The sequence below is a fragment of the Nothoprocta perdicaria genome, unplaced genomic scaffold (genome assembly GCF_003342845.1).
Source record: "Nothoprocta perdicaria isolate Ctin4 unplaced genomic scaffold, notPer1 scaffold_118, whole genome shotgun sequence".
Classification (NCBI taxonomy): Eukaryota; Metazoa; Chordata; class Aves; order Tinamiformes; family Tinamidae; genus Nothoprocta; species Nothoprocta perdicaria.
Window position 1 is genome coordinate 987,208 of NW_020454294.1, and position 11,075 is coordinate 998,282.

The 11,075-nt window shown below is 44.2% G+C and overlaps 1 protein-coding gene across 2 annotated transcripts in view; it reads left to right on the forward strand.

Annotated features, from left to right (window-relative positions):
* The first annotated feature begins 2,235 nt into the window (after positions 1-2,235).
* PPM1A (protein phosphatase, Mg2+/Mn2+ dependent 1A) overlaps positions 2,236-11,075 on the forward strand; it is a 29,779-nt gene continuing 20,939 nt past the window's right edge. For both annotated transcript variants that reach the window (XM_026053720.1, XM_026053722.1), the window contains exon 1: positions 2,236-2,296. The gene's annotated coding sequence lies outside the window, so the exon portion shown is untranslated. The remainder of the gene's footprint in view (positions 2,297-11,075) is intronic.

Genomic DNA, 11,075 nt, shown 5'->3' on the forward strand with positions numbered 1-11,075 from the left:
AAAGCATGGCTGTGCATGTGTACAAGGCACATGCAAGCAGGAACCATTCTGTACAGCCTCTCCCTTGTTCGTATGGTCTAGAAATTTCTGGGGAAAAAAAGATTCTAAAATCTCAACTGCATCAAAATGGACTAGATCTCTAGAGGTCCTTTCCAACCTCAACCATTCTGTGATTCAGCGATTGCAACTGATTTTCTTTGACTACCAAGAGGAAATTCAGAATCTCATCGATGGAGATTTTAAGCATTTTGCCATGATGTCCCAAAAACYTCTGTTGTGGAACACACTGCACTGCACCCCCTATCCCAATAGTTTTTCAAAATAACATGTGTTTAAGTTTCCCTGTAGGCTTATTTCCACTAGAAAATTTGGTTGCACTTAACTAYGACTTAAAGGGCTGAAACAGTTAACACAGAGCACAACCATGTGGTGCTCAGTGTCATACTAATAAACATGATTTGACAGAAAACAGTAAGATCAGGTCCAAACATACCATTCAGTCATAGTCAGCGATGGGAACTGGAGGTTTTGTAATGATACTTAAACACAGTGAGTTTCTCTGTTGCTGGAAAGCCCTGCAGTGATGAGTTTTCACTGCATTTGTGTTCCTGGTTGGCTCCAGGTAGGGCCGTGCTGTTTGTACAGGTCTTACCTGTGCAAGAGCCCACAATTATCTGACTCCAGTAGTTGGCACAGTTGGACTAAAGCTGCACCGATTGTATCTGCAATGGCAAGAGGAGCAATCTGCTAATCTGACCAGCAATCTGAGGGATTTCCAAACATTTTTAGCGAAGCCTTAATCAGAGCTGCCTGCTTTTATACTGTCAGCGATAGAAATGATGTCCAGCAATCTTGCTGATGTTAGCTAAGGACCCGTCTTGCCCTTCCCGAGCACTCTGCAAACAATTCCCTCCCCCAAGCGCCCCGACTCCTACACATCCTCTCCTGAAAAGCGCCCCCCTTTCCTTCCCGCCCGCTCTCAGCCCGTGATTTAAAGGGTTGCCCTGCTGGAAGCAGCAMCACACGCCGTCCCCTGCACAGAGCCATCGCTCGCCCAGCCAGGCCCCGTTCCTCGCAGCGGCCTCCTCGCAAATCCTCCCCCAGGGCCTCCTCCTCCTGCCTTCCCGGGGCGGCCGGGAGGGAACCGCTCCGCTTGGGCACGGCTTGCTAGGACGGAACCGCTCCGCTTGGGCATGGCTCGCCAGCCGTGCGTGGCCGTGGGGGACAAGACCCACGGCAGGGCGGGTGCCCAAGCAACATGGGCAGAGGTGGCGAGCGGCACCCATGGAGGCGCCAGGGCTGGGGGAAGCTGTTTGTTTGGTAACTCGCCCACTCCACGTGTATCCCCAGGCCCGTGGGGGACCGCTGTCCGCCCTCACGCCAGCGAGCCTCCCGTGGGGGTGATGAAACCCACTGCGCCTTCACCCCTGGCAAACCACCCGTCGGGCCAAGAGCACCGCGCCCTGCCCGCCTCAGCTCCAGCTCTGCGGGGGGCCACGCGAGCAGCGCTCTGTCCCCCACCCCGCAGCACCGCGGGCAGCTCCGCGTCTGCCGCCACCTTCCCAGGGGGAGGTTGCTCGGCCCGGCTCGCTCGGGCGGGCGCCGCGGTGCCATGACGGCACCGTTAACGGTCCCCTCCTCCCGCCCGCCGCCGCCGCCGCCTCAGGGCGGGCGCGCATGACGCACCCCCTCCCCCCGCCCTCCCGCAGCCCGCGCGGGCTCGCGCCGCTCCCCCGCGCATGCTCCGAGCGGCCGCGCGCGGCCACAGGGTGATGTAACCGCCGCGCTCGCAGCCGCCACATCCGGGTACCCCGCGCGCGGCGGGACCCTGCGCCGGGAGCGCCCGTTGGCGGCGGCGGCGCTGCCACCCCCCCCAACCCGCAACACCCACCCCCGGGGGGGGGGGGGCCGCGCGCACGCGCAGCAAGCGCAGCGCGAGGGGGAGGGGCGGCGGCGGCGCCCGGCGCGCCTGCGCAGAGGAGGCGGCGCGGGGTGTGTGTGTGAGGCGGAGGGAGGGGGGCGCGGGACGGGCGGTCCGCGGCGGCGGAGGGGGGAGAGGAGGCGACATGAGCGCTGCGCTCCCGCTGCGCACCGAGCCGCCCGCGGCAGCCGCCGCCTGCGAATGAACTGAGGCGAGGCCGCCGGCCGGGCCGCCCTTCCCCCCCTCCTTCCCCTTCTCCCCATCCCCATCGCCGCCGGCCCCACCGCGGGCGTCCCCGGCTGCCCCTTCCCCCTGCCCTCCGCCGGCAGCGCGGCCCAGCCCGCCTCAGCCGGCGCCGTCCGCCGCGCCCGGGGGGTAAGTGGCGCCGCGCAGTGCGGGGAGCCGCTCCGGGCCGGGGAGGGGGCGGCAGGGCCGGCCCCGGGGGCCGGTAAACAAGCGGCGGGGGGAGGCGGCGCCATCGCCGGTACCGGCTCGGGGCGGAAAGAGGGAGGGAGATGGAAGGGGGGGGGAAGGGAGAGGGAGGGGGATGGTGCCTTGGGATGATGCTGCGCGGAGCCCCCCCCGTGGCCGCCGCCGCCCCCGCATTGCGGGCTCCTCACGGGAGGGCCGGGGCGGGGGGAGCCCCGCGGGACTGGCCGTGGAGGGGCTGGGGCCTGGCCCAGGTAGCAGCGCTCTGCTCCGCTCCTCCCGCCTTGCCCATGCGGAGCTCGTTTAATAATGGCTATAAACAGCCTCCTCTGCCATCGCCGCCCAGACGCCCCGGGCACGGCGCAGGGAGGCGGTAAGAAAGGAAAAATAAAGGAACACGCATCTATTTATAAAGCACCCGACCCCAGCAAGGGTTGGAGCACCAGGGGTGCCCCAAGTAGTGACATGATTATGCAGCCGGCAGCCTGCTCGCTTGCCAGCGCCGGGGAGGCCTTTAAAGTTTGGGCGAGATTCCGGTGCCTTTGAAAACAACGCCGAGATTCCGGTGCCGCGGAAAACAACGAGCAAAGGTTGCGCTGCCGCTCTGCGMTCTGTCAGGGTGGAAGGAGCCTTGAGCAAACGGGCCCCTGGGATTAAAAACTTGCCCCGTGATGTGGTGGGTGTTTGGGCCCGTGTGTTAAAACTCGTGGGCTCTGAGGCTGTAACTTTCTTGTCCCCTTAGTCTGTGCAGCCGTAGATATGATGCAGCCCCAAGATTGGCGGCAGGTTAATTGTTTTGGAAGAATTTGAGTTCATAGACAAATGTTCAGTGTGTGTTTGTGTTTATTTTGTGCGGCTAAAGCATTGGGGTGTCTTGATATGTATGGCAAAATTTTGTTGTTACAAAACYAACATTTAAATTTACTGTAGTAGTTTTAAGGAAAGAGTATTTTTTTGATCTGTACCTCCTTTGTGGGTCAATCAAATGACCAGTGTCATAACTTTTATGCATGTCATTTGAAAGATTTTTATTATTACTTTATTTTTGTTAGCAGACAGCTGTCTTARATACTGAAAGCAGTAGGTTTCTTCCTTAAGTGATGGATCATATGTTTCCTTAGGCTGTGGTATTTAACAGTAGAATAAGTAGAATCTTTCAATAATAAGTTCTGACTCCTTTAATTTGAGGTGACTTTCCAAAAATGAGCTAGTGCAGCATTTTTCGTGCACATACTTTTTTTCTTTATTTTTCTTTTTTTTTTTTCCCCCTGATGGTTAGGTGGCTGATTGAGGATTTGTGAAGCAGTAGTGAAGTTACAGTTGACTGTTGTAGCTCATGACCCTATGTGAATTGCCAATTTATAAACAATTGTGCAAGTTTTACCCACATTTCTTCCCTGATAGCTTTTCTTCTGATACTACTCATAGTTTTTCTATCAATAATATGAGTAGTAGAATGGAGGAAAAGATGTATGCTGAGGAAGTTTTACTTCTTCCTTACCCAGCATCTGTATAAGCAGCAATCAGATTACTGAAGAAAAGCAGTTTTGGTAGTTATATCAGTGTTTTTCACTGCAGTATGACAGAACTGCTCCTAAAGCTTTCTCTTCTGAGCCATTCTTTGTGGGCCCTAGATCTTGTCCATATACTAAAAGTAAAGAACATGCAGATACATGATGCCAGTTGTTAAAGTTTTCTTCGCAGACATACATATCTGATAAAATCTGGTAAATGTAGCTTATACTGCAGAGAGCTGATTGATATGCTCTCCTGTTCTTCTGGCATAGCTATGTTTTTCTAGTATATAGACAAGGCTTACATATGGCTAATAGATGTAGTCTTCTGGTTGGTCTAGTAAATCTTTCCCCTTGAGGTATAATATACCTGTTTTCCAAGTATTTACTTAGCTGTCTATGGGTGCTGTGAAACTAAGGAGGCGAGATGGAGATGCCAAAGGACTGGTGAAGCTTGCAGGTCTAAACAAGCAGAACTCACTTGGTGCAATTTGAATTAAAGCAGAATGCAAAAAGATTTTTTTCTATAAAACCAAGCCACTTGCCTCTTATCTAGAGTGCAGCTTACACAGCTAAGTTGAGTCATTCTTGCTGAGATAGTGTTTTAAGAACTATCGTTTAAATGCTTAGATATTTAACTTTGGCACAGTATAATTTGCAAACTTATGTAACTGGTATGTTTTTGAATGCAACTGTCAATAAAAGATCTTGTTGCCTTTTTACATTTTAGTGGAACTAGGAATATAAAGCAGCTGCTTTCACACAATGACCTAAATATAAGCCATTTAGCAATAACATTTCTTATTAAAATACTGACATTAATGTAGATGTAATTTTACATGTTTGAGTCTATTCAAACTTAAATCTTGTACATAATTGGCTAAGCAGAATAACATTGGAATTAAGCAATTGAGAGATGGAGGTGGTGTTATTAAATAAACATGTTTAGGAATGGGAGATTCTGTAAAATTGTATTAATTTTGTCTCTGTAGACCTGCAACTCATTTTAAAGACTTGAATAATCACAGTATTTGAATTCAAGATAATAGTGCCTTAGCAGGGCTACACCTGAGCCATGCAGCATTAATTCTTACTATTGCATGTGACTTTTCTGAAAAGAGTCCATTCTCCCAAGTCCTTCCTCCATTCTCCCAAGTCTTGTCAAAGCATTGCTTTTTTTGTATCACGTGTAACTATGTTTTAAGTGAGACAGCATACAATTTCATGAAAATTAAGCTAATTTTGAGTATTGCCTCATCGCAGAGTACTTACTGGTAGCTATAGCTTTACTCGTGTTCCTTTATTTTGCGTCCTACACTTAGTCTTGGATCAGAAATAGACTTCGGTAAATACCCTAGTATTGCACTGTAACACTTAAGTGCAGTGCTCTTTGTTGAGAGAATACCAGATTGCAAAGTCCACATGTATGATATATCGTGTCTGATACTGTGATGCTTGAAAGATCCAAGGGATGCACTTAAAATGTAGTTTAGGAGCTGATATGTGAAGTACAGTTTGAGTCGCTGTGTTGTGGATCTCCTTGGAATTGACTTATCTGCTTGTTGCTTCTTCATGTTGCTCCTGATGTTGTCTGTGTGTAAAGGAACAATGTAAGATTTATATTGCTAGGTGAAATCAGTTAAATCTTAAGACTAGCAACAATTTTTAGTTCAAGGAAATTATAATCAGGACAGGAGAAGAGAGAAAGTGGGATACCTTGCCACCTGAGGGAGTAGACTGACTTTTCTTACTGGGCAGAGATAATACCCTGCTCAATGTTAAAAGTGTTAAATGAATGCTATAAAGTCTGCTCGTCTATATTTCTCTTGTGCTGAACTGTATTACTTATTAAAATACACAGTAAGGTGCAGATGCCTATGAAGTCACTATCTCATTTCTTTCTATTTCACTTTCAGGCCTTTGTTCTGCTGGGGGTTGACTTTATTTAGTTTTGGTTTCACATACCAGTAAAATTAACTAAGAGATATTTCAGCCCACTACTGAGGTCTGTAGGACAGTGACTGCTTATAAATATATCAACAGTTGCACAGATTTTTTTTAAGAGCCCTTTTGAAAAGGTGTTTGTAATGTGACCAAAACAATAGAAACATTTCCTTCAACTGCAGGTAATTCAAATTAAGTACACTTTTATTGCTTTGAGTATGAACTTTGAAGCAGTGCTTTAGCAAACAAGCATCTAAAAGTGACATAAAGGAAAAACAAAGTTGACTAATAAGGCTTCAGGATTGAAATTTGGAGAATGGTTAGAAGTTTACACACAGAGGAAATAAATTAGCATCTCGATTATGACTCAGGGTAGTTCTCAGGGTAAGAATATCTTTTTATGTATCTATATAAATTAAAATCTGCTAAAACAATGGCTTCTAAGTCCAAGAAGCTTAAGTACAAAATGATATGTCTTCTCATAGCTGATAGATTAAATCAAGCAAAGCCCTTAAACATGCTTTTACCGCTATGCRGTGTGCTACTGAATTATGCTTGCCTGCTCAAACATACAAGGCATAAATGCCTTGCTAGATTGGGACCTGGAGGATGAAGTGTGCCTCAAGGTTTGTCTCTCATGCAACCTTGACAAAGATTTCTGTATCTATACATACTGTTCCTTTTTACTGCTGAATGCTCTTGGGAGCTGGATTGGGATGGTAGTTCGAGTTCCTACTGGCCATATATCATAACTATTTGTTTATACCTAAAATTCAGCTATATTTTTGATTTATGAAATACCTTAAGGAGGCAATAATCACTAGCATGATGTAAACTGTGTTTGAGTATTGTGTATTTGGAGATATATATGAGGAAATCTCCAGTTTCACAAGTTCAAGTAAAACCCAGCCTTTGAAACAGGTAGAATGTAGAGAAATCGGGGCAGGTATTAGTAGTTTATGTTAGTGTTAAATTGTAGGATCATGTCATGAAGAAAGAACTAGTTTCTATCAGTAAATATTTTTGATTCCTCTAATCAAATGTTTGGGCTAAATCCTTCTTACAAATCTTGTCGTTTCATTATTAAAGAGCCCATCTGAGACAGCAGAGTGAGGCACACTAAGCTTAAGAAATGCTGGCATTAAGGCTTCTTGTGGTTTAGTGGAAGAGGTGATTGCCACAAAAGCCTGATTTAGTGGCCAGTTTATTTAGAATTGCAATGAACTCGGATTTGTTCTTCAGAAGGGACAACCTCACTACCTTGTTCATCATAGGCAAGTCTGTCAACTGTGCGACTGCAATGATAGTGACAGCCGCAAATTCGGTATTGAGTTTGTCTCTGAGAAGGCTTTTTTCCTGAAACTTAYTGTCTGTGAAACAGGGTTGGAACAGTATGTGAGGTTTTTTGGTTTTTCTTTTTCCTGTTAGTCATGATAAAAAAAAAAGAATACCTGCATTACCCTAACAGTCATCCTTTTTTATTTTAAGGAAATAGGAATACTGGAGATAAGAAGTCAAAATGGCTTTGTAAATACAAGCCGTCTGTGAGTGTACAGATGAACAAACTCTAGATTTTCATTAGTTTTGAAGATTTGACTTCCTTAATATTCTTCTAGCATAGTTTTGATGTCATTTCCTTGCAAGCAAAGCTCTATTACAAGTTGAGCTCTTCAAAATGCTTCCTATTTATTACATTTTTATTCACAGGTGTCACTAGCATGGCTTAAGTCTCTTATAAGCTCTTGTGCTGCTTTTTCTAGATTGCTTACTGGAAGAGTGATAATATTGCTGTAATTAGAACCTCACAAGTAGGTTCACATGGAACAGAGTCTGGGAAATTGCTATGCATCTTATTTTGAGTTATTTCCTAATATTGAGTAGCTGTCTAAGCAGAAAGTTTTGGGGCTTTAATGTACAAATTTACTGTTCCAGTCATTGGGAATGTACTGGTTGTGATTTGCTCAACTACTTTATTATCATCTGCTCCCAACTGCTAAAATTGTGTACTTCCATATTAATAAGTAATTCACCTATCAGACATAGCAGAACAAGGTCCCTGTTGGTTTTTAGTGGCAGCAGGAGGATCTGGAGTTTCTGAAAGCTTGAAACACAAGCAGCTCAGTGACCTGTGTAATTTAGAAAATAGAAACTAACATCTCAGTAGGAGATGCTGTACCCTTCTGTTCATTTGTATGAACAGTATGTATTAACTTTGCCTGTATTAACTTCTGACATCTTATTCTGGTGAAGGTGCCAAACAGTATAAGGTTCTGTAGAGAAGGATGGTGGATTTTTAAAGATTTGTCTGTATTTACATCTGTATTATCATAGGCAACAAGACTGAATTATGCTAGGGGGAAAAAAAAGTGTAGTAGTTTTATGGACATTAATAAATGAAAGAGAAACTGTAATTTCTGCATTTCAGGGGAAGTTCCATTAGTGCACTTTAGTGTGGTTTCTAAATTATCATTCAAGCCTTCTTTTGTTTTTGGAGTCTCGGTTAATAATCCCATTAGGACCTTTTTCCATGAAGCATTTTATCTTAGTGTATTTTAAATTTCAGCTAAAACATTGTGAAAGATGTTTAAACCAGCAGTGGCTTCTGTGCCCTTTGAACCACCTGAACAACCCCGGTGGTTCTGATAAACTATTTTATTCTAGAAGTTAGGCACAGAGTGTGGATTTCTCTCTAGTTTTCTTAACCAGTGTTTCCGTTTTTTTGCACTGAAGAAAAAAATATGATGTAATCAGATGTATTGAGCAGGTCAGAAAATAATATACATTCTTTTTCTCTAGTTCGTGTTTATTGAACAGGTAGAAACTGCATCAGGCTTCTAATGTCCTAAAGCTGCAAATGGTTGAGGGCTGCATATTATAGAAAAAAATGCCGTATTCTTAGCTCTACRTTCATTTGTGGCTGCTGTCAGAGGCAAACTACAGGGCTAGGTGAACCTTTGTTCTGACTCGCTCTGACTATTTCATGTTCTTACTGCACAAATAACTTCACTTTTCTCTTGGGAGCTGGAGGGAGGGGTGGGACTCATATTCTATCTGGTTATTAATAGCTTTAGATGGGAAGCTTAATGTGATGAAAAGCATTTTTTTCCCCTCAGAATCACTCTGAAGTAGCAGATGAATAATTCCTTTGTACATCTTCAGCCTAATTTTTATAAGTTAAAGATACTGTTTTGTTCATAACACTGAACAGTGAATGAAGATACCAGGACTCAAAGCTGTGAATGAGAGATTGAAGAAAAAAATAAAGCTTAAAGAACAGTTGTATTTAGCTGTGACTTGAGGCTTTTGATATGTTCAGATCTGTTCAGTTCTGAATTTTAAGTGGCATACTTGGTACTCAAGTAACAATTGGAGATTAGATCCACAGTGCTTGAGTGGGGTAATGTTCTATTACAATGGTAGGTGACAATAGCAAAACGTTCTCTGTATTGGAGTTACTAATGCCAGAAAAATTGCAGTTCAGCCCTGACTTACTGTAACTCCATTCTCTTCTGCTTGTTGTCTTTTTCTGTTATCTCTTCCCTTTCCCCCATGCCTCCCCCACACTTGCATTTTCTTCCTAGGGAATTACTAAGGCATAGCTTTGTTGGAGTAACAGTATAACACTGTGCACTGTTCCTGACATTAGCAGTTTGCTTAGAATTCGTAACATGTGCTTGCTTGCCTTTCTCTGTCAAAAGTTTTGAATACTGCTGGGTCTCATTTACTGATACACGAAAAGAAATGAGGAGTTTATTCTTCCCAACTTCTGTCTGCATGAACTRTACCTTCCTTGGATCATCCTGTTCTCTGGCACTTGCCTCAATGGGGCTTTGATTGTTTGTTTGTTTGTTTATTGCTGTGCTCTGCAGGAGTTTGTGTGYTGTTGATAAAGTTGTTCTCTGTTGTCTTTTTTTTTGCCCCAAATGGGTGTATTTTATATTCCAACACTTCAAAGTCAGAAATCTTTGGAAAATGAACTATAACTAGAAAGGTACTGAAACCAAGTGCCAGCACGGACACATTTTTCGCTTATTAAGTTTTTCAAGGGAGGACCTTTTTTTCATTCTGCTTCTACTGTCCAGACAGAGCATCGTATGAATTTATGCAGAGCTGCATCACTGATTTCCATACTGTTTGTTAATGCCATCTTGGTTGTCTWCATATTTTTTATAGTGATTAGACCACTCATACTTTGATATTATTGTCTATATTTTTCTTATACTCTCCTGTCTCTGCTTTCTAATACAAGTATTTAGAAGGAAACAAGAAGCCTCCAGGCCAAGGGACAGTTACCTTCTGTTTCTGAGGGTGCCACTCATGAGAGAATCCTGCTCAGTGACTGATAGTTTGGATGCAAATTGTATATTCTCTAAAATATCATCTGTTTCTTATGTTAATTTGTTTTGTTTTTACGCCCTGGCAGTTGTCCTGATACTTCTGGAAAGAAGTTACTTTTTTCTTTAACACACTATGTAGCAAATTGAGGGTAACTCCATAAAGGAATCTTGAAGCTGCATCACGGTCTTCCCAAGTTTCTGCAATAAAGCTTGTGATATAAATTTTTTTTGCATGTCCAGGGCTTTGTTTTCAGAAAGTCAGATTATTTTTATATGYATTTGCATGAGTAGACATGTATGTGTGTGCATGTATGCATCTTTTGAGAGAGTTTGACCCTTAGTCAGCATACATTCATAACAGGAATAGCAGCTCTTAGTTTAACCTAGGAACAGGTTTACTTGTTTGCTGGAAAGGTAGATATTAGCAGAGTGAGGTCTCTTAGGAAAAAAGCTGAAATGTGCTTGGAGGGTATTGACTTAGAAATAGTTGTGTCTGTTCCAGAAAACATTTGGAAGCTCTAGTAACCCCATGAAACCCTGTACACCTTCCTTCTGCCCCWGCTACCTCAACCCTTCAAGTAAGTGGGAAAAATACACTGATATGTGAAAACAAGTGAGGAAAAATATTTTGCTGCTTCATATGAGGAGGTATTCAAACAGGTTGCTAACTCCTAACAAGGAGAAGGGGTTTTAAGCAAAATGGAAACTATCTTAAATCAAGCTCTTGGTAAAATGGTGTTACTTGTAGACYAGCTGTTAAGAGGTTAGAACTCTCAGATGCTTCTGCATCAGAGAAGCAGTGATCTAGTGCTCTCTGCAATGGTCAGAAGTTTTAGTCACTATTTCCCTTTAGTTGTAGGGAAGAAGGGTAAGCAGGAAAAGGTGGAAACAGCTCATACTTTCCTTTCTTCACACAGTTGTTAACTCTCC